The 21,691-nt window shown below is 39.9% G+C and overlaps 1 long non-coding RNA gene across 7 annotated transcripts in view; it reads right to left on the bottom strand.

Annotated features, from left to right (window-relative positions):
- LOC129048499 (uncharacterized) overlaps window positions 1–21,691 on the bottom strand; it is an 80,413-nt gene that overhangs the window by 22,472 nt on the left and 36,250 nt on the right. For all 7 annotated transcript variants that reach the window (XR_008510869.2, XR_008510868.1, XR_008510867.1 and 4 more), the window contains exon 3: window positions 15,868–15,914. This is a non-coding gene — a long non-coding RNA (uncharacterized LOC129048499). The remainder of the gene's footprint in view (window positions 1–15,867; window positions 15,915–21,691) is intronic.

Here is a 21,691-nt window from a genome sequence, read left to right as displayed (position 1 = left end):
TTTTTCAAAAGATAGAATGGTGGTTGTGGAGTGAGTTTGAATGAAAAAAAAAGTCTGTTTTATAATTCTGCAGCTCTGAAAATAATCATAATCTTTAGGAGTAGATTGCATGCAAAATGCCCCATCATTTCAAATGTATTTTGAATTATCATATGTGTCTAGAATCCTGTGGTTGTTTATAAGAAATGTGTTGCTGAAAATAGGCATTGATCATAACCACACTCTTTGTAATGCAGTTTTATTTATAAAAATAAAGCAAAAACAAGTACTTTTACTCTTTCCTTGAAGTGTTTGAAACCATTGCTTTACTGCTCTACTTTGAAAGATCATTGTTTCCTTAGACTTTAAAATGATATTCAATACTGTCATTTAGAAATGGCTTTGTGTTTAAACATGAAAATTTCCAAGCAATTAGTTCCTTTAGTGGACTAATTGCTGTTGCTATTTAAAACTAAAATTAAACAATATAGCTATTTCAGTTTGATCAGAAAGATTTATGCTTTGAAATAAATTTATAAAATTTCATAGGGAGATTCTAGCTGCTTTTTCCTAAGTACATATGACATATTTTGGTTAGCTTGTACTTAGGACTATTGGACTGATTATTAATAATCTAAGATTCCTTTAGTAAAACTTCAATGCAATTGATCCAGAAAAAACAAGGCTGTTGATTGATCATTGATTTTTAAACTTCACATACCCTTTATGTGCCATGTTATGGATCTGTTGCAATCGTGCCATTGGAAATATGCTAATTAATAAACTTTTCTGATTAACTTCTTGATATATCCTTGACCCAGTCATCATTACTGCAAAATGTTAGAAGTCCTTCATCATATTGTACAAGTAGTCTATAAAGGGTCTGATAGCCACTGAGAAGCAAGCAAAACCATTATCTTTGAGACATACGGGGAATGACATCCATGTGGATAATATTCAACAGGGTCCCCTAAGATTAATAAAACTAACAAGGGAAAAGCCCCCTCCATTCACGTGTTTACAGAGGTAAAAAACAAACAAACAAACAAAAAACAGCTCAGGAGTGGGGAGGCTAGAGGGCAGAATGCTCTTGCATGGAGAAAAGGAGATATGGGTCTTATACTTAGACACTGAGCACTCATGGGAATATCAGCAAAGGGTTAACATCTCTGGGAGATTCATGTTTCTTGTGAAAAATGAAGGCATTAAACAATCTGATTCTAGAGTCCACAAAACCCTGAAAATCTTGAATTGTATGATTTTTTAATTTGCTATGCCCCCTACCCACTTTAATCCAAATCTCTGGCTGCACACACAGCAAACTTTGACCCAGTCTTGAGGCAGCTCTATTTCTGCCCTCTTGGGAGCTCTCCCAGCAGCTGGGAAGGGATAATCATTACCAGTGCTTAATGTTTCTATTCTTTGTAACAAGCAACCGACTCTGATGACCTAAGCTGTAACGGAATTTGTACAAATATTGAAGAGTCCATAGAATATTTAGGAGAGTTCAGGAACCATGTCTAGGAATCCACACAGCCAGAAACACAGACAGACATGCTGCAGCACAGCTCAGTGAGGCCACAGCTGCCACTGTTGCTGCCATCAGGGGCTGCAGCCTTTACCCTGACACTCCAGGGTAGGATGCTGACAGTTGCTGCTGGTATCACTTCCACTGCTATACCCAGAAATTGCAGGGTCTCTGCTGCGGATGGTAAGCAGGCTGCAGGACTCTGTATCCTGTGCTGCAACCCTCTGAGTGAGGCTTAGCAAATGTCTACACACCGTTCTTATGGAATGGACTAGGGATACCTCCAGTTCAATGGGAACTGCTGTTTCACGTAGCCCAGGTTAAAGGGTCACTTTGACTCCATGTTGAACATGGAGAGTTATCTTTTTTTCTAGGCCCTTGTTAAAAGAAAAAAAAAGAAAGGCAGCCTTGTGCCTGACAGAGTGGCTCACACCTGTAATTCCATCACTTTGGGAGGCTGAGTTAGGGGGTCTACTTGAGCTCAGGAGTTCAAGACCAGCCTGGACAACATAGTGAGACTTTTCTCTTCAAAAAAGAAAAGAAAAGTTAGTTGAGTGTGGTGTTGTGTGCCTGTAGTCCCAGCTACTTGGTAAGCTGGAGCAGGAGGATTGCTTGAGCCCAAGAGGTCGAGGCTGCAGTGAGCCATGATCACACCACTGGACTCCCACCTAGGTGACAGGGTAACACCCTGTCTCAAAAAATAAAAAATAAAAAAAAAGGCAGCTTTCCAAGGCACCTGATAAATGGATTCGAGCAGTATTTTCTAGGTTCTGACTCCAAAATCACACAGCTCCACCAAGAGTAGTCTGCTTCTTTCTTTGTGATGCACGTACAAAGTGTAATAGCTTGTTCTTTACCTTGAATGGGATGTCTTACCATACTCCCAATCACTGACTCCTAAAATAGTTACCAACACCTGGGATTCCTCAATCTTAAGTAGAATTTATTTCTCACCATCTGCTACACACTTATCTTATGATAGCTTCCAGAATCCTTGCCACTTTTCTCCCAGGTCTGATTAACTTGATGCCATCATTTTTGTGAACCATTGCAACTTTCTGCAGACTTTTCAAAAAATTCTGTCCCATTCATCCTATACTGTGACAGACAGCAAGAGAGGTAGTGTAAATGTGGAGATAGAATGCACACTGCTGTACCTTCTGAGTGAATGAGCAAGGTTTCCTGCAGATAGGGAATGAAAAGAAACTGTTTGTCAGATACCAAGGTCAATGGAGGTTCTGGATCTGTCAAGCAAGGATGTCACATCAGGCACAGCGCTGCAACTGGGGAACCACTTGCAGGTTCATGGCATTCCCCAACATCTGCCACTGTCCATCTGCATCATGCATGGGCCAGAGAGATGGCTCGCAGTGGAAACCAGCGAGGACCACCATGCCTGTATGCTTATGTCTTTGAGGGTGGCATGAATTTCTGTTCTTTCCATTGGGATGATGTACTGTTTCTGATTCACCATCTTGGTGGGGAGAGGGCAGTTTCAAGGGTTTCCACTTGGCCATTTCTTTGACAATTGCTCATACTCTATACATCATGGAACAAATGTGAGGGATCTTTCAGATGCTAAGTGTATTCATCCCAATCGTATACTCAGAGACCAGAGAGATCACTCACGGCAGGTCTGGAGATGGCTGTGCCCAGGACACGGTGGACACAAAATAGGACCACAGTCATGACATGGCCTTGAGATACCCATCTCTAAGAGGAGAGCCATGTTGGAATTTGGGGTTCTCTGGTATTTGAGGTTTCCTGCTTCAGCTGACTCTGTATGGAGCAGTCCTTGTGAAATCTGTCTATCTATCTCCTTCCCCAGGACCAACTCACTCCAGTAGATGGCTGTAGATGCCTTGGTGAGGAATGAGTGGTGGGTATCACTATTGAGCATACTCAATACTGGGCCATTGTCAGGTCCTTCTTGAAGAGATCAAGCCCACCTTCAATTGATAGAATTTGAAGCTGAGAAATGAGTCAGGTCTGGAAATGGGCCGCAGATCATTATTTTGCTTTGAGTTAACTGATGTAAGCCTTTAACTCACCTACTCTTGGTGATTTTCTACAGGTGTCAGGCAAGACCCTAATAGGCTTCCCGTCAGTCTCACAACCATGGCCCCTTTTCCAACAGGCTTGGCCAGAGGTCTCCTGGTTGTCTTGCTGTTGCCTGTGCTGCCAATTTGTGTCTGTCACTTGTCATTCTCATTGATGTTAGGGGGCTCAGTCCCATAGCACCACACTCTGCTGTCACAGGTCCACAAAGCACAGCTAACACCAAGCTGATTAACAAAGCTGGCATGAGCCCAGCATCCTCTCTTGATTTCGTAGCTGGAACGTCCCCTGAATCACCCCAGGGCATAGGGTCAGCTGATGACTTCTCTGACTTTAGGTAAAAAGTCCTAACTAGTATGTCTATCTACCTAAGATATCGGACTCTTTTCTCAATTCCATCAAAGCAATTCTAGCATCCCCACCTCAATAGCTCTGTGCCAAATTCCGGGAGACAGAACAAGACTCAAATAGATAGGACAGTCATTGAATCATGAATCATAGAATAATTTCCCTCACGTCCATTAGCTCTTTCTTATTGTCTTATATTCAGCCTAATCCAAACCTTGATCTGATACTTTCAGAACACATTCTGTCAGTGTGTATGAGCTGTTTGTGGAAAGCTTTGGTGAATAATCCCCTTTCTCCTAAGCCAGATACATTATTCCTCAGCTGGCCCATTCTGGAAAATGATTTTAATATTGTCCTGCATGGTATTGGGGCAGTGGCGGCAGATATGGAGGAGGGCAGCTATCATCTTGTGGTGCATCCCTCTCAGGGGAGACAGGTGCACATTCTCTAGGCACAGTGAGGCTGCTGTCTCCTCGCAAGGGCAAGAAGGACTTTTGTGAGGGCTGAGGGAGCCCAGGGGAATCTTATATTTCAAAGTAACCAGAACATTTTCCACCCAAATCCTAAAGGATGGTGGCCCCGTGATATGTACATTTAACTCAGCTGTAGAACCCCTCAAAACAGCCAGGAAAAAAAAGACTCTAATCACCACTGCTGTGCCCCATGTGTTATCTTTGTTGGAGCAGCCTCCATCCATGGTATGCCATCATTAATCCAACGGCTGCACTCTTTCCCAGAAGCAGTTTACATGCTCTTGGGAGAGACAGGAAGCATTTTCCCCATAATTTCCCAATCTTTGCATTAAGGCCTCTGGACTTTGTGGACATTCTGCAGAATGTAACATTGGTCCACCATATTCATTATTCCATATTAATCAGCCCAGATGATACACAACTGACAGGTACATTTGAAGACGTAGTAAGCTGTTTATATTTCAGAGGATGGGGGATAAACCCTGTGAATATTCAGTGACTTGCCACATCAGTGAAGATTTTTAGGTCCATAAAACTAAATATGTAGAACCTTCCTCTTTAAAGTGAAGAAAAAATCATCTGATAGCTTCCACCTATAAGAAAACATAATACCTGGTAAATTTCTTTAGGTTACAGATGCAGATGTTTTATGTGAGAAAACTCTGTTCCAAACATATATGACGTGATGTGAAAGCCCATTTCAAGTGAGACCCAGAACATGCAAAGTGGGGGCTGCATTGGAAGTGGTCCTGCTGCTTATAACCCAGAAAACCTATAACCATAGAGGTCTTGCTGGTGGAAAGATACTGATTGGCATTTGTGAGAAGCCTTGAAAGGAGATGCTCAGTGTGTACGCCAAAGTCCTGAAACAAGTCCATGCCATCTGAAGTGAGGAATTATATACCACTTGAAAAATAGCTCCTAGAACTCTACAGGGTCCTGGGACACACAGAGCACCTAAGAGGAGGATATCAGGTGTGGCTAGGGTTATCCTGCATGAGATGGGTTCTGTTGGACCTACTACATCATAGGGTCAGCCCAGCAGCAATCTATTTTAGGATAGATGCAGGGCCTCTGGGACTCAACAAGAACATTGCCAGGCACACACATAAGCTTCAATACTGAGTGGACCAGACTCGCATAAAGTTCACCACCGCTTCACTGGTACCATTTCCAGATGGAGTCACCCTGACAGAGGAGGGTAGTCCCTCTCTGGAAGGTTCTTTTGCTTGTTAAAGGTCATGCCTCTTTTTTGACTGCAGCTCACATGCAAGGACTGGTCAATATGGAATATTAAGGCCTAAACCCTTTGCCTCAGTTTGGAACAGTTCCAAAGGACCATTTCTTTTTCAGAACTTCTGTGGAATGAGCAGAGTCTTTTGTTGTGTTTATATGATTTTCCAGTTCTCCTTCTGCGCAATACTGCTTTCTCAACTCTCACTGATGTCGGTCTCAAAGGTACTCCACTTTAACCTCCATGCACACGTCTCAATTTCCCAGAGCACCTGACACAGGACATGCGACATACGCCTGGTGTACAAACATGCAGGTGTGCCTCCTATTATGAATTAACCAAACAATTCCAATCTGCAAGGCACTATGCTGGGCTTGAACCTACGCACCCTGGTGCCAGGAACTGTGCCAGCTTAGGTGCAGAGACAAATGAAATGCTGGGCACAGAGCAGGCCATCAAAAAGTTTTGTTGAATGAATAAGTGGAGGAATCTACCCATCCCTCAGGTTCTGCTAAGTACCACTGCCTTTTTGGAACATTCCCTAAAACTTAGTTGGACATGATCTTTGTTTCCACTTTGTTTCTAGTTAGGATTCGTAACATATGTGTACATAGGTGCACCACACACACATACACACACAATTTGTTTTGGGCTGTCTAAAATGTGCAGCTTAGTGTTTCAATAAGACTTGGGAATTCGTAAATATTTACCAAAGAACAAAGAGGAAAAGGAAGAGTAAAAAGACTACATTGTAAATGTCTTTGAATTTCTAAAATTGCTACCAAATTATGAAGCCTCTTGCAGCCACAGTTCCTTCATGCATAAATCACCAATATTATTTTCCCTGCCAGATCTCTCAGCAAGAGCCTCTCACACTATACTCATTGAGCTTGTCTCTTACAACAATGTACATATGGTAAATATCAGCTGTTGATGACTGTAGTCCCCATCGTGGATTCTAACCCTCACTCACAAAGCTGGCGGAGGCTTCAATGAGACATTATTTTTCAGTAATATACATTTGCTATCATTCTCAACATTATCATTCAGACTTTATTCTTATGGTCTTTTGATATTTCTCATTTCTGTTCTTTTTACTCTGTATTACAATGGGAAGGCCAAATATTTTACTTATTACAAACACACACACACACAGACACAGACACACACACACACAGACACACACACACACAAACACACACACAGACACACACACAAACACACACACAGACACACACACACACAAACACAAATACCTGTTTGCTTAGAATTTCTGTCTGAATTGACATAAAGGGATCAGGATTGATTCCAAGAGAAAGAGCTTTCTCCTTTCCACAAGAAAGCAGTTTGAATGGCCTCTGAGTGTCAACAGGCCGACAGAGGGACAGAAGAAAATCTTTGGTTTTTCTTTCTGGCCTAGAATGCCAACCTCCTCTCTCCAGGGCTCAGTTCTTTTAGAGAATGCCTTTTTATCTCCCTGACACATGGAGTTGTAGTTCTTGTGTTGTATTCAGGGTCCAAAGAGCTGTTATTGCAGAAGTGAACAGAGAAGACGAAACATGCATCATTGCTGAAATATTGTTTGGGGAGTAAAAACTAATCTGAAAATGGCAATTAGGGAAAAAAACATGGAGAGAATGGAAAGCTCTTTGGAAATGAAGGATGATGGATCGAGAGTGGACAACAATGATGAAAAAGACTCCATATGGTCAACAGAGCTTTGGAAACAAAAAAGCTTTTATCCAAGAAAATAGCCTTTTTGTTCCACAGTTATTTTCTTATTACACCAGCAAAGGTAGTAAGTACCTTGCATCTTTTATACATGTCTTGCTTTTAGTCCCTATATGATCTCCTTTATCTGAGGCAGTGACCAGATGGTCAACTACCTGGAAGTAAGTGGTGCTGAGGCCATTAGGACTCGAGGATCAAAGCCACAACCTTCATTGCGGCAGCTTCTTTCACAGAAACATGTCATTGGTAACTTGGCCTTGGCTGCCTTTATTTACAGGACAATGCATGGTTTTATCTGCACTTGACAAAGAGAACACATTGCACAGAAGCTCTAAGAGCATTCTGGCATTTGGCTTGAGGTAATTCTTCTGCCACTCTACGGGGCTCAGGATTCTGATCCTGATGCTTTTGGAAATCTAAGGATGAGCTGAGGATTCTTACAAAAACAAAATGGAATTTCCAAGGTAAATCAAAAAGATAAACCAAGACAGTACCCCTTTACCTCATTTTCATTAGAAATATCCCAATGGGTTACCTTTCTGCCATTCTCCAATCTCTTGTTTCTCAGGATAATCTGACCTACAGCAAGAAGTGAATTGTCTGTAAGCTTATATAATTCTTATCACATTTACTACAGAGGAAGATAAACAAAGCACCTTGGCCAGGCATTGACTGCTCTGTGATCTTCCTGTAAAGCTGCGTTATCACTGGCATTGGGCAGCCTCTGCTTAGCCACTGCGGGTGATTCCTTCCTCCAGCACCTGATATGGCACCTGATGCCTGCACACAGGCTGTCCCTACCCTCTCTCCTATTACAGTCACTTCTTTGAATGAAGAGACCTGCCTTTACAACCTTCACATGCTGAATACAATACCTCACACTTCTGAGCCCCATGAGTGACTTTTCTGTTTCATGAACATTTTATAGGAGTTAGACATCACTCTGAAAATGCATATTAAATAAGTCTCGAAATGCCACAAGCAAATCCTATGCCTCATGTGAGGGTAGAAGCTGAGACACTAAGGAGGTTCTCTGACTCACGCTGAAATATCTTAGTCCAGGAAATTTTTCTTGATAATAAAATTGCGACAAATGCTTATGCTCATTTATGATCCATGTTTTACAGAACCTACAATTCATATCCTTTTCTTCTTCCTTCCAAAGGGACACTTGCAAAGTTAATAGTATAAAAAGAAAAAAGTAAGACAGAAAAGGTTATACATTATTAATAAAACTTGAAAGGCAATGGCCCGTGTGCTAATCTTTCAGTAAACTGAAAATGTTTCAATATGCACATTCATGAATAGTAAGTGCTTTGAATTTTGGCAAATGTTATATAAAAGATGAGAACAGAAAAGAAAAAGTCAGAATAGTAGAAATACAGACTTCTGGAAAACAAAGCAATGCATTTTTAGCAGGTCATCTTTGGCAGTCAGCATTGTTTCCTTGAATGGTCACTACACTTTCACCAAAATATTACCATAAAAATTTTGTTTATGTTGATAATATCTTATAATCCAAAGTATCAGACCAGGGATCATCCATCTTGTAAAGGGTAATGATAAGGGCTCACAAGTTTTAGAACTGTAATTTTCAAGGCATTAGAAAACTAATTCTTGATTTCCATTATTATAAAAGCAAGATTCCCTTTTCTTTCACTAACCTTGCACACCTACACATGTACATACTCAGAGAGACTCACACAGGAGGCCTTAACATAACCAGATATTGGATTAAAGCTCAAAAGCTCAGAGCAGGATGTTACGTCACTACAAGGTAGATGTAGTTCAATTTACATGTAAGTCATACATTTTAATTCGATTGTCATGGGAAATTAAAGGGCAGTTTTTGCATAAGCACATGTTATTCTACAATTTTTAAATGCAATTAGAATTCTGGCTTGCAAGAAAAATTTTTCCTGATTTGAAAGGTCAAAATTTGTGTCATATGTGGGTTTCCGAGCAATCTGTATTCAATAGTTTTAAACATTATGATTATCATTGAATATAAATTCTAGATATATGGCAAAGTGGCTAAAGATGTTGTACTTTTGTGTCAGGTTATAGATGTTAGAATCCATTTGCCTCTAAATTTCCTAAAGGTTTTGTTCTGGGATTAATTCCGTAAAGATGATTTCCCATGTTTTCCTGTTTCACAACAAATTCTGATATACCTTTTATTTTATCTTTGAAAAAATATATGTATTTCACTTATAATCTCTTCTTGTAACTTATTTGAAAACATTCTTAAGATATTAAAGTTAATTTTTAAATGAAGATTTTGACCACTACACATCCTGCTATCCCACTGGCAGGACAAAAGGATGGAAACATAATGCTAAAAATGAAAATGGTAAATATAAAAAAATACAAAAGTTAATAACTCCAACATGATACTATTATGTCACTATCTAGGGAATTCCATTTTAATCATGGCTTATATGAACCATTTGGTAAATGATATTTTTTAGCTACTTTCTTACTCAAACTTTCCTTCAAGTGCTTGTGACTGACAGCAAAATCTGAACAAAAAATTATTATGACCTCATTGAAAATCTATAACATTTTCTCACTCAAAATATTTACTTGATTGATATGTAAGCCATTACTCTTTTTCTCCATAAGCTATACATATTTAAATAGACACCAATATGGCTGCTTTAAAAATTATTGTTCTTTCATTTTAAAAATGAATTCCCAGATGCACTTTAAAGATTACACTTTCAGTAGCATTTATCCTTTTTAAAGCTGTAATATGAACACAGGCTGAGATTCTCAGCTAAAAGGCCCAATAGAAATGAACAGGGTAATTATAATTATTTAAAAATGAGTAATTCTTAGCTGATTACTTCCTACAAGCATAACTAATCTAATATTTCCCTTCCCATGAAATAATGGTTAAAATGCTAATTGTTAAGGCTTTATTAAACTTAATTGTCATTTGTCTCAGCTGAGTTCATTAATGATTAGCCATATCACTCCCCATTTTTGAAAAGAAAAGTCTTATGTAGTGATGACTGAGCAGGACCATGGGACAATGCCCTCCCTTCTTCCCCAGTTTCTCTTTATGCCTACAGAGACATCAGAGAGGAAAGGAGGGAGGAAGAGGAAATTGAGCTTAAAAATACATAGATGTTTTAATATCATGTCTTTATGCCCTTGGGTAGGAGGAGTGAAAATGATTTAAAAAAATTACCCTTTGCATCAAAGCTGCTAATTTAGCAGAACAGGCCTCAGTATTTCATTAAATGAGTGCAGGCATAGGCACAGGCAAAACAGTGAAGAAACAGTGAAGCCGGCATGGAGTCCAGGACGAGGAGTTCTGAGCCTCTACTTGTTTCTCTGCACAAGCCATAAGGAAATATGGACCCAAATATGGCCATGCTTTGAGCATAATAACCCCAGCTCCACTCCCCAGAGCCCTTGTCAGTACCCTGGCTCACCCACACGCATTTTTACAATAGCCTTCTTCAGCCTTGGCTCTGTAGTCTGAGTGCTGCTCGCACAGCATCAAGCCTCTTCATGAATGGACACTTCTGAGAGGCGTAAAATGAATACACTTTTTTTCTTATAAACTCTGCCAATTCCATCTCATTATTCCTTATCATCTTCTCCTGTACCCTCATCCATCTCCCTTTTCAGTGTTCACACCCAACAGATATTTGTAGACATTTATTATGGCTTTCCCTGGTCGTCACTTAGGGAAGTTATTCATATTGAATTCATTTAACGTGTCTTCATAAATCAATGCAAACAGCCCCTTAATCATTTTCATTGCTTTTCCCTAAACTCTCATCAAGTTTGCCCAGTCTTGCACACACAATTAGGAATCCAAAGGCCAAATAAATACTCTAATATATGGGTACATCAGATCCACTGGGAAGCTGCTATTCTTTCTTCCTTGCTTAAGGTGATGATCTTATGTTTACAGTTGTAAATTTCATGAATTCCCTGAAAAGAATCTGCCATCCTTCCATATAGGAGAATTTTAATTCCCCCAATCACACAGTTGGTTAGCTAGGCAAAAGCTTTTATTACCAGTGAAGAGATTAAGGTACCCAAGTATCAGCTAAGACTTGGGCGATGTGACATGTGTATCTATTGGACACCATTATATTATAGTTGAGTTCACTTTAATATATAAAAATATACACATTGCTCCTTTTTCAGAAAATTATATTATCTGGAAATATCTAGGTAAATTTAACAGACCCAAGAGATTATGAAAAGGACATGTTTTTATATTATGTTTTGGAGCCAGTAGTAATTATGATAAAGACAGTTGAAAGCTGCATAAAAGCCAGTATAATACGAATCCTAAGAGTTTGTCACAGCTTAAGAAATTTTTTTTTTTACTATTTCTCGACATATACTATTCCTTTTATTTTGAAGTTAAGTTATCCCTTCAAGTTGCTGCTCCCATTCTCATATTGTCCCTGTGCCGAAACCACACACACACACAGACACACACACACACACTCGCACACACACACGGCCAGAAGGATGTCACACCTCTTTTAATACCTTTTTTAATTGGCTGCATCTATGTGCATGTGCAAATATTTCCAAATCAGTATTGCTGCACATACCTGATGGTCACAGGTTAAAATTAGGTACAATGGCCAGGTGCAGTGGCTCATGCCTGTAATCCCAGCACTTTGGGAGGTGGAGGCGAGTGGATCACAAAGTCAAGAGATCGAAATCATCCTGGCCAATATGGTGAAATCCTGTCTCCACTAAAAATACAAAAATTAGCTGGGCATGGTGGTGCATGCCTGTAGTCCTAGCTACTCAGGAGACAGAGGCAGGAGAATCGCTTGAACCCGGGAGGGGGAGGTTGCAGTGAGCCAAGATCACGCCACTGCACTCCAGCCTGGTGACAGAGTGAGACTCCGTCTCAAAAAAAAAAAAAAAAGAAAGTTAGGTACAATGTATATCACTTGGGTGGTGGAAACACTATACCCCAGATTCCACCACTACCCAACATATCCCCACGTATCAAAGCTTCACTTGCATCCCTGGCATTTATATGAATACAAAATAAATAAATAAATAAATAAATAAATATTGCAACCCCAGTTCGGGACACACTGGGAGGACTGAGAAACAAATACTTCACTCAAAAGAAGAAGACTTGGGTTTGAATCAAAGCTTTTCCACTCAGTGTGTCAACATTTATTATGAAACACCCCAGTCTGACTGAGGCATCATCACCAGTGATCTCAATTTAATTCCAAATCCCAAACCACAGGAAGAGCCAACAAGTGCAGACACAAAAACAGCAGAACACTCAGGGAATCTAACAAGCCCCCTGTAAGCAGAGGTGAGAAATAGGAAATTCTGGTTGAGCTGACACATGTGCTTACTTTTCATATTCTGAAAAAATGCCACTTAACTGAACTTGTATGTATCAAAAGAGAGAGCATCTAGCTCTCCTTTAAGCTTAGATGGTCTTCAAATAAGAATAAATCATCCTTTCCTTGACATTTTGATAACCTTTGGGGCTTAAATTGGACCGGCCCTGACCGGTAAAGAGAAGCAGGAAAAATCCAAATTGTGTTAATTTCCATTGAGGAATACCGGTGTCAATTGTTCTTCTTTCAAATGACAAAAATATCTGTTGCAGTAAAAAAAAACTTCTATATATTTGTGAGGAATAAAAATCCAACCTATCTGATATTTTCATTCAGAAGTATCATAAGCACATTTTAATTCCTATAGAACAAAATATTTTAAAACTAATTCATAAATGCTAAATGTGTCCACTGAAATTTTGGCTAATTCTGGTTACTCTGTATAAATGCTTTTCTTCTTTAAAGTGGGGACCTAAAACTCCCTATAGTTGAAAGACTAGATTTTCTGAAATGTCTCAAATTTTAATTTGTAATCCAGTGTTATAGCTGTGATAACATGCCACACTGATGTCTTAAAAAACTAATTTATATAAATTGGGCCCAATTTATATAAGAGGATAAATTTTATCCTCTCTTCAAGAAAATGCAAACAAATAAACAATTTTAAAAAATCCTTTTATTTAAAGGGGTGTGTGTATGTTTATATACACTAGAAGGTAGTAGAAAGAATTTTAAAATATGTAGTATTTTAACTGAAAGTATAGGAATTTTAGAATATTATAAAACTTATCAACTTAGGCAAAAAACATATTAGCTAAAACAAAATAAAATACTAAAAACTAATTTTTATCAAGCATCGACCATATACTAGGGGTGTTTCTTAATCCATACTGTTCACTGTGGCAGCCCTTACTCTTATGGGATTGCAGAAGAGTTGAATTTGGCTATTTCCAACTGAAATGTGTTATTCAGCGTAAAGTACAGACTGGATTTGGAAAACACAGTATAAAAAGGTAGGTAAAATAAATTCATTATTTTTATTTTTATTATATGTGGAATGATTATATATATTCAGTTAAATAAAGCAAATGCTAAAATTAATTTCATTTTTTTCCCATTTTTAATGTCATCCCCAGAAAATCTAAACTTCTCTGTGCTACTCTCCTCATCTTCCTATAGGGCAGTGGTGTTGAAGCGCTTTACCTCGTCGTCTCAGTTAAACCTGACCACACTCTCACGTGGTAGGTGCCATCGTGTCCCGTTTTGCAGATGACTAAACTGAGGCGCAGGGTTGGAGCCCAGCTGTCCAGCTGTAGATCCCATGGCTCCTGGGCTCCTATAGTCTTCAACAATTTTCAAAGTCATGCAAACGTGCTCTAAAGGACACAGTAATACACAGTAATACATTTAGTCATGCAATTTTTTTTAAAGAAGCGATAACTGCAGTGTGCTTCACTGTTGAAATCAGAATCAGAGAAAATGGATTCCATTCATGCTTTGCATTCAGCATCTGCGTGGTTTCACAGGGATCCAAACTCAATGACAGCAGCCCACACTGGCAACATGGTTACAGGTTCAACTTCCACTCTTCCCCAGATTCCCGTTTTTAAATGGCTGGTCAGAGGACAACCTTTCCCTCCAGAGCAACCCTAGTCTGACCCTTTGGTCCCATGGGGCCCTTTGCTGAATGCACACAGCCCAGGTCTGTGCAGGCCAGTGACAGATGTGCTGCCTGAGAAGGGCTCACCTCTGAGGCTCCCTGGGAAGGGCCTGGATGGTGCTGTGAGCTCCAGAGCTCCATGGGGTGGCTGAGGCCCTGCTGAGACTGCATCGCTTTCAGACTCTGTCTTTGCTCCAAACTGCATCATTTGCTTCCTCATGGCTTGCTTGTGAGTCCCTCCCGTTACACTTCCTGCATGCAATGTCACAATCTGTTTTCTGAGGAAATGGACCTAAGACAGATGGACTCCTAGTTGTTCAGTAGCAGGAGGTTTCTCAGGTGTGAATTGCTGAGCCTTAAATAATATTGTACCTTAGACTCTGGTCTTCCAGTGCACACCAGCTCGTCAAGGTCAACCTTAAGATCAGCCTTATCTACGAGACACATTGAACTTGGTTTTGATTTTTGAGACAGGTTCTTGCTCTGCTGACCAGGCTGGAGTGCAAACACAGTTCACTACAGCCTCAACCTCCCAGAGCTCAAGCCATCCTCCCATCTCAGTCTCCTGAGTAGCTGGGACTCTAGGCGTGCCACTATACCTGGCTAATTTTTTTAATTTTTGTAGAGACAGAGTCCCAGTATGTTGCCCAGGCTTGTATTGAACTCCTGGGCTCAAACAATCCTCCTGCCTCAGCCTCCCCAAATGCTGGGATTACAGGCATGAGCCACTGAACCTGGCCTGGGTCATGTTGTTAAACGTGATCCAAATGTAATCCTTATGGTGTAGTCGCAGAGAATTGCCGTTGGCCTTTTCCTAGTCTCCCTTTATGGATGATGGGAAGAGGAGGATTCACTTGTCCTCCTGGGATGCCTCAAGAGCCGGGGCAGCTGTGTGGACAACATATCTCCAGGGTATTCAGGAGCACGGGAGTCTCAGCCTGTGGTCTCTCCCTTGTCCGTAGGCCTCCTTGGAGAATCACTGCTCAATCAAGTGCTTGGGCAGGTCTCCCACTGTGGGAACCAAGTCCTTTCTGGTTCTCGTGGTTTTTCAGGTACTGTCAGTTCTTATTTGGGGGATCTGCATGCTCTGTGGTTGCCATAGGTGAGTTCGTGCCTGTCACTTCAGTTTTAAATAACTGACATGTTTGCTCATTGGCAAATTTGACACTGATTCATTTCCTGATAATTTAAGGCCAGCAGTAACTTAAAGAATTCTTTACAATATCATCCACATCCATGTAGAGGGCCCAGGCAAAACGTGCCTCTCGCAGCCTTCCTGGGAGCCTGTTTCTATTTTTCCTGATTGCCTCAACTGAGCTCAGGGAAACAGATTCCCCCTCAAGTCTCTCCTCAGCAGGCAGTTCTTTTGGTGAATTATCTGATTTGTCCTGTTCCATTTTCAGAACACAGTTTATACACATGCAGTATATCCAGTCATCCCAACAAAGTTTTTTAAAAAAGGAAAAGGGAAAAACTTCCTCTCAGGGATATCTTACACTTACCGGATGCAATAAATTTCCACAACAGAGAAGTTCTCTTCTTACAGCTCCTGAAATCATAACAAAGAAGCCTATTAGTGTCTGTGAACTTCGGCATTACTTCCCAATCACCAACAGCTTATTTGGGTTGCATCTTATCTCCTCTGAAGACTATTGGGATCTTCAAATACCAGCTCCTTTTTCCTAATCAAAACCAGAAGTCAGTGTTCCGAGTATCTGCTAATGAAGAGAAAATCAGGGCATCATTTCTAATTGTTTTCAGCCCTGTGACTACAAACAAGTACATGCAGATTTTACCGACTCTTCCACAATCTTAAGGGTCCTGATTTTTTTTTCTTTTTTTTTACATTTTACTTTATATCCTAGGAAGCTGGCCCCCTGAGGATAGTCCTAGTCATGGAATGAAGATTGATAACTGGGATACTTAGTGCAGCATAGACTGGGTGATAACAGGGAAATCCATTTATCCCGTTCTCTGATCCTTGCTATGATAAGCTTTAGCAATGTGGCTTAGGTAACTGCTGTTAGAGAAGGCTACCAAGGCTATTAGAAACATCAACATATTCTAAGGATCTTCTCTGCTGATCTATTCCAGAAACTGGAATACTCTCAATCAATTCTCTTTCCCTTGCTTCCCACATGCATAAAGGCTGTCCCGATACATTTCTCCCCATTTCTCCTCTATGTCTTTCAAATCTGCCAACTTTCCTTCATCTTGTCTACTGCTACCTTAGTTTGGACTGTTACTATCTATAACTTAGGTGATGGGTTTCCTCACACCTAACCCATGACTCCCTCCAAAACTTTCATCACTCCATAACCCGAGCATCTATCCAAAATGCAGTGTTGTTCATGACACTCCTCCCCGTCACTTACCACCTATGATGACCTACTATGCATTTTACAGGATAACAAATCCTTAACTTCTGGCTCCTGTTTACCTTTATCCTCATCTGGTATTATTGCTCTGCTCACTTCCTACACTACAGCAGCACTGGTCCTCTCAGTGCCCAGGGCACCCCATGCCCGCATCCACTATGGGGCCATTCTTCCCTCTGCAGTTACCATCCTAACATTACTTCCTAGTTATTGCCTATAGTCCTGCAGACTTTAGGACACACATATATCCATGAAACTTTCTTCTGTCTTGGTAGGTTTCCTTCATTACTATGCAATTTCAGGTGACAATCATGTTTTTGCCTTCAAAACATTTCTCTCAGTTCATGATACACCATTGAAAGCAAATATGTGGTTAATGTCAGTCTCCTCTAGACTGTGTTCCTCATGAAAGCAGGATATAAGTCTGGCCCAACTGGTGGGAATTTCACTTTTTTATGATTATATGTAAAGTCATATACAGTTGTTTTTAAAACACTTCTTGACAAAATGAATAGGAGCGTCTGCAACAAAAACATCTCCTAAACAAGCCAGAATGATTTTTACATGTCTTCTTAGAGAGTATCTAACCCAGTGTGTTATTAGTCAGTTTAGGCTGCCATAACCTGGGTGAGTTAAGCAACAGAAATTTATTTATCAGGCTGGGCATGGCGGCTCACACCTGTAATGCCAGCACTTTGGGAGGCCGAGGTGGGCAGATCATCTGAGGTCAGGAGTTCCAGACCAGCCTGGCCAACATGGTGAAACTCCATCTCTACTAAAAACACAAAAATTAGCCAGGTGTGATGGTGCATGCCTGTAATCCCAGCTACTTGAGAGCCTAAGGCAGGAGAGTTGCTTGAACACCTGGGAGGCAGAGGTTGCAGTGAGCCAAGATGGCACCATTGCACTCCAGCCTGGATGACGGAGTGAAACTCCGTCTCAAAAAAAAAAAAAAAAGAAAAGAAAAGAAATTTAATTTCTCATATTCCTGCTGGAGGCTGGGAAGTCCAAGATCAGGTGTGGGTACTAATTCTATCTCCAGGGCCCAACTCTCATGACGTCATCTAAATGGATAATAGTAACATCCCAAATACCCCACCTCCAAATACCAACACATTGGGGGTTAGGGCTTCTACATAGGAATTTTGGGGGACACAAAGTAGTCCATATCTCAGTCCGATGATGTCTCTCGTGACATGTGCCTTTCTGTATGGCTTCATTAACTTCTTATAGCCTATGTTTTTCATATTACTGGGCTAATACTTAAGCAGAATATAATATTGGTGAAGAGGTTGAGGTTGAATCAATCGAATGAAAGAAACTAAGATGACATTGGAAATCTGTACTTGAATTCGCCTACTTTGCAGTTTTGCTTTTAAGTAGGAAAATTGGACATGAATCTTGGGTCACAGAGTCATGAGCTTAGTGATCTATCTTATACGTCTGCTTTGTCCTTAATATAGCATCTCAAATCCTCCAGTGAACAGTCCCATTGTCTTCCCAGACACTCACACATGTCTGTGAATAATTCATTCTCTCCTGTTCTTCACTTATAAACTCAGCCTCACTTCCTCTAACCAAGGACATCAACATTTTCATAGAATGTTAAACTGAAGTTATCTTCACAGGTCATCTAGGTAAAGCTAATAGAAAACTTAGTGACGGGCATGTAGATGACTCTAAATAAATATTTCAATTGATTAAATAGTTGTTTTCACCAGGGCTCAGGAAACACTATTCAAACATTTTAGCAAGGAGTGGCTGAAGGACTTGACTCTGGCCATGAAAAGGAACAGAAATCGGCTGGAACTAGCATCGACTCGCCTCTTTTGCTTTTTTTTTTTTTAATTTTTCTTTTGAGACAAAGTCTCACTCTGTTGCCCAAGCTGGAGTGCAGTGGCGTGATCTCAGCTCACTGCAGCCTCCACCTCCCAGGCTGGGACTACAGGCATGTGCCACCACACTAGGCTAATTAGGCTATTTATTTTAATTTTATTTTTTTTGGAGAGACAGGGTCTCAGCATGTTTCCCAAGTTGGCCTCGAACTCCTGGACTCAAGCAGTCCTCCCACCTTGGCCTCCCAAAGTGCTGGGATCACCCACCCATCCACCCAGCCTCTTTTGCTTTCTTGATCTAAAGTAGACATGAGGCTAGCAAAGCTTATCCATTTTTGTTGTGCCTTAAACACACAAAAAAAGATGCTTGAAACTGTCACAGCTGGGATGGCACCAGGGAGCAAATGACACATGGGAAAAACGCGGGTATCTCAAAGCCTGTGGGTCACAGGTTGCTGAGATGCTGACGCAGTGGCGGGCAGCGCATCCTCTAGGCTTCTTGAGAGATGATCTTAGGAACAAATGGATTCTTAACATGGACAGTTCTTTATTCAGGCACAAAAAAACACTGTAAGAAAAATGCTGGCACCATTTAAAAACCTTATTATTAACTTTGTTCACAAACAGCATAAGGAAGAAATATATAAAAAGTAGCACTGAAAAAATACTTTGAAGTGACTGCTGGGAAAAAAGCTTATTGTAACAAGTATAGAGAAGAGTATGGAAATTTTAATGGAAATAGTAATCTAGTTTTAATATCTATGTTACATATGAAATGATTTATCATTTGTTAACAAAGTAAGGCTAAAGTTTATATTGAAGTTAATGCATATATTAATCATTAATTATTGGCTGTAATCAATTCTTTGTAAAACCTTTTTCTACTTGTCTAACCAAGCATGTCCATCCTGATCCTTATAGAAGCCTTCACTTTTTTTTTGCTTGTTAAACAGATTAAAAAAAAAAAGCCTATCTGAAAGACCTGTAAGGGCTCTGTGTTATATTCTGAATTATGAGCAATCTAGCATGGCCGCAACATTATTAGAATGGCTGTGATTCATCTGAAATTTTTTATTAGAGAGATTATAGGTGGTGACCTCTATAACTGCAATACTTGAGCTCTTCATCAAAGTAACTTTTCAAAACTATGATTGAAAACTAGAATCAAAATCAGAATGACAAGTAGGACACTGAGTTTTATAGCACAATTCCAAACAGGAACTGAGCAATTAAAATGGTGAATGATGATAGCAGTTAGGGTGCTTTTGGCTTCAGGGCAAACAGAAGTTTCAAAGTGTCTTAACTGTAGCGATTTGCCGTATTCTAGTTTTTCTAAGGTTGGTGAGAGTTTCCATAAGGAAATATACTTTCGTAGAAATACACATTCATAGAAATGAAATACAGAGAGATATTTCCAACATTAACCCAAACCATTTTGATTGTGCAATACATTGATAGCTAAGTTGGAAAGGAAAGAAATAATTTCTGCTCCTTTAAGTACCATTGTCTATGACAATAATTCAAGGCAGGCTCATCAAGTCTAAATTCCTTATGCATGCATCCATGGGGGTGGGTCAACCTTGATAAAATGAAAAGATTCCTGGCCTTGAAGGGGTCTGGGAGTGAATTGCAATCATTGCTGCTGGCTTTTTAGAGGCAGCAAAGCTCAGTGGATACGAATTTAAGTTTTAGAATCAGACTTGCTTTCTCTTAGAAGCTCAGTGGCAATTTCACTTAGTGTGTCAAATCTTCTTGCTCCTCTGTTACATGGGGGTAGCAACACTTGCTAGAATGTGGCTGTGATGGCTGAATCTGGCAATGCACTTGGAGCACTGGCTACACTGATCAGACAGCAGGGCCCACAGGAGTGGCTGAAATGTGCAGAAAACGCAAGGGCAGCTTTGTTCTGTTCAATGGAAAACAAGATCACACAAAAAAAATGTCATTAGCACCTACAGTACTTTAACATTAGCAGTAGCTTTTTACTTTTATTTTTATTGTGTGCATTAAGACCCTATAGCATGCACTAAGATTTCCAGAACACCTTTCAGACCTCAAGATCTGTGAACAGTGAACAGTGAGGATAAAGAGCCATGGATAAATAATTGTGATCATTTCCAAAGAAGAGCAGAAAAGCTGTTAGATTAGGTGAGATGGAATGGATCTCACCATTCTATTCTTAGTTGTTGGATTTGGTGGATAGAATCTCCATGGCCCAGTAGATCAAGAAGAGCAATAAAGAAAAGAAATGGCATTCATAAGGGTATGTAGGTTAGAAGGGTTCTCTAGAAAGTGGAAGTTATTTGTGATAAGAAAATTGAGGCTAAATTTACAAAATTTAAGCAGAGACAAGAGAGTTGAAGCTCATGATCTTGCCACTAAAAATCCATATTCTATGAGGTTTTCTTGTTTAAGCATAAGATAATTTAGAAGCAAATGTCACTGTAGCTCCAGTGTGTAATAGACAGAAAACAGACTTTTGAATTAGGAATATCTGGTTGAAAATCTAGCTCTACTTCATATTAACTATGCGCTGTTGGACAAATAATTTGGACTTCCCAATCTTCAATTTCCTCATCTGCAAAAAGAGGTGAACACTTACTAGGCAGAATTATGACGAGGATGAAATGAATTAGCAGACATGAAACACCTAGCGCAATGCACTAATATGCAGTGGGTATTTGGTGGACATTAGTTCTAATTTATTCATTTATTACATATCATATATAAATTATTACACATCATTTCATTATATTGTAAATCTAATATTTGGACTGGAAAATAAACAATAGCCTTTCAAATAATAAATTGAAGTTATACTTACATTTACAATATCATGTTTAAGTTCTAGAAAGCACCTAGTGGAATAATTAATTGTGAAAAATATTATTCCTTAGTGCATTTCTGCCTGATTGAATTAGCTAGTATTTGAGTATTGGTGTTCAAAGTAGACCGCAATACTTTAAGAATATCATTTAGCCACTCAACTTTGCTTTTGTTCTTATTCAAAAGGTGAAAGGTGTGGGAATGAAGAGCTGTTGGATATTTAATGACCTCTCTGAAAAGCCACCAACACAATATCTTCTCAAGTAACAACAAATTATTATGAGTTT

This window comes from Pongo abelii, chromosome 8, assembly GCF_028885655.2.
Source record: "Pongo abelii isolate AG06213 chromosome 8, NHGRI_mPonAbe1-v2.0_pri, whole genome shotgun sequence".
Classification (NCBI taxonomy): domain Eukaryota; kingdom Metazoa; phylum Chordata; class Mammalia; order Primates; family Hominidae; genus Pongo; species Pongo abelii.
Note: the sequence above shows the minus strand (reverse complement) of the source record. Positions and strands in the feature narration are given on the sequence as shown.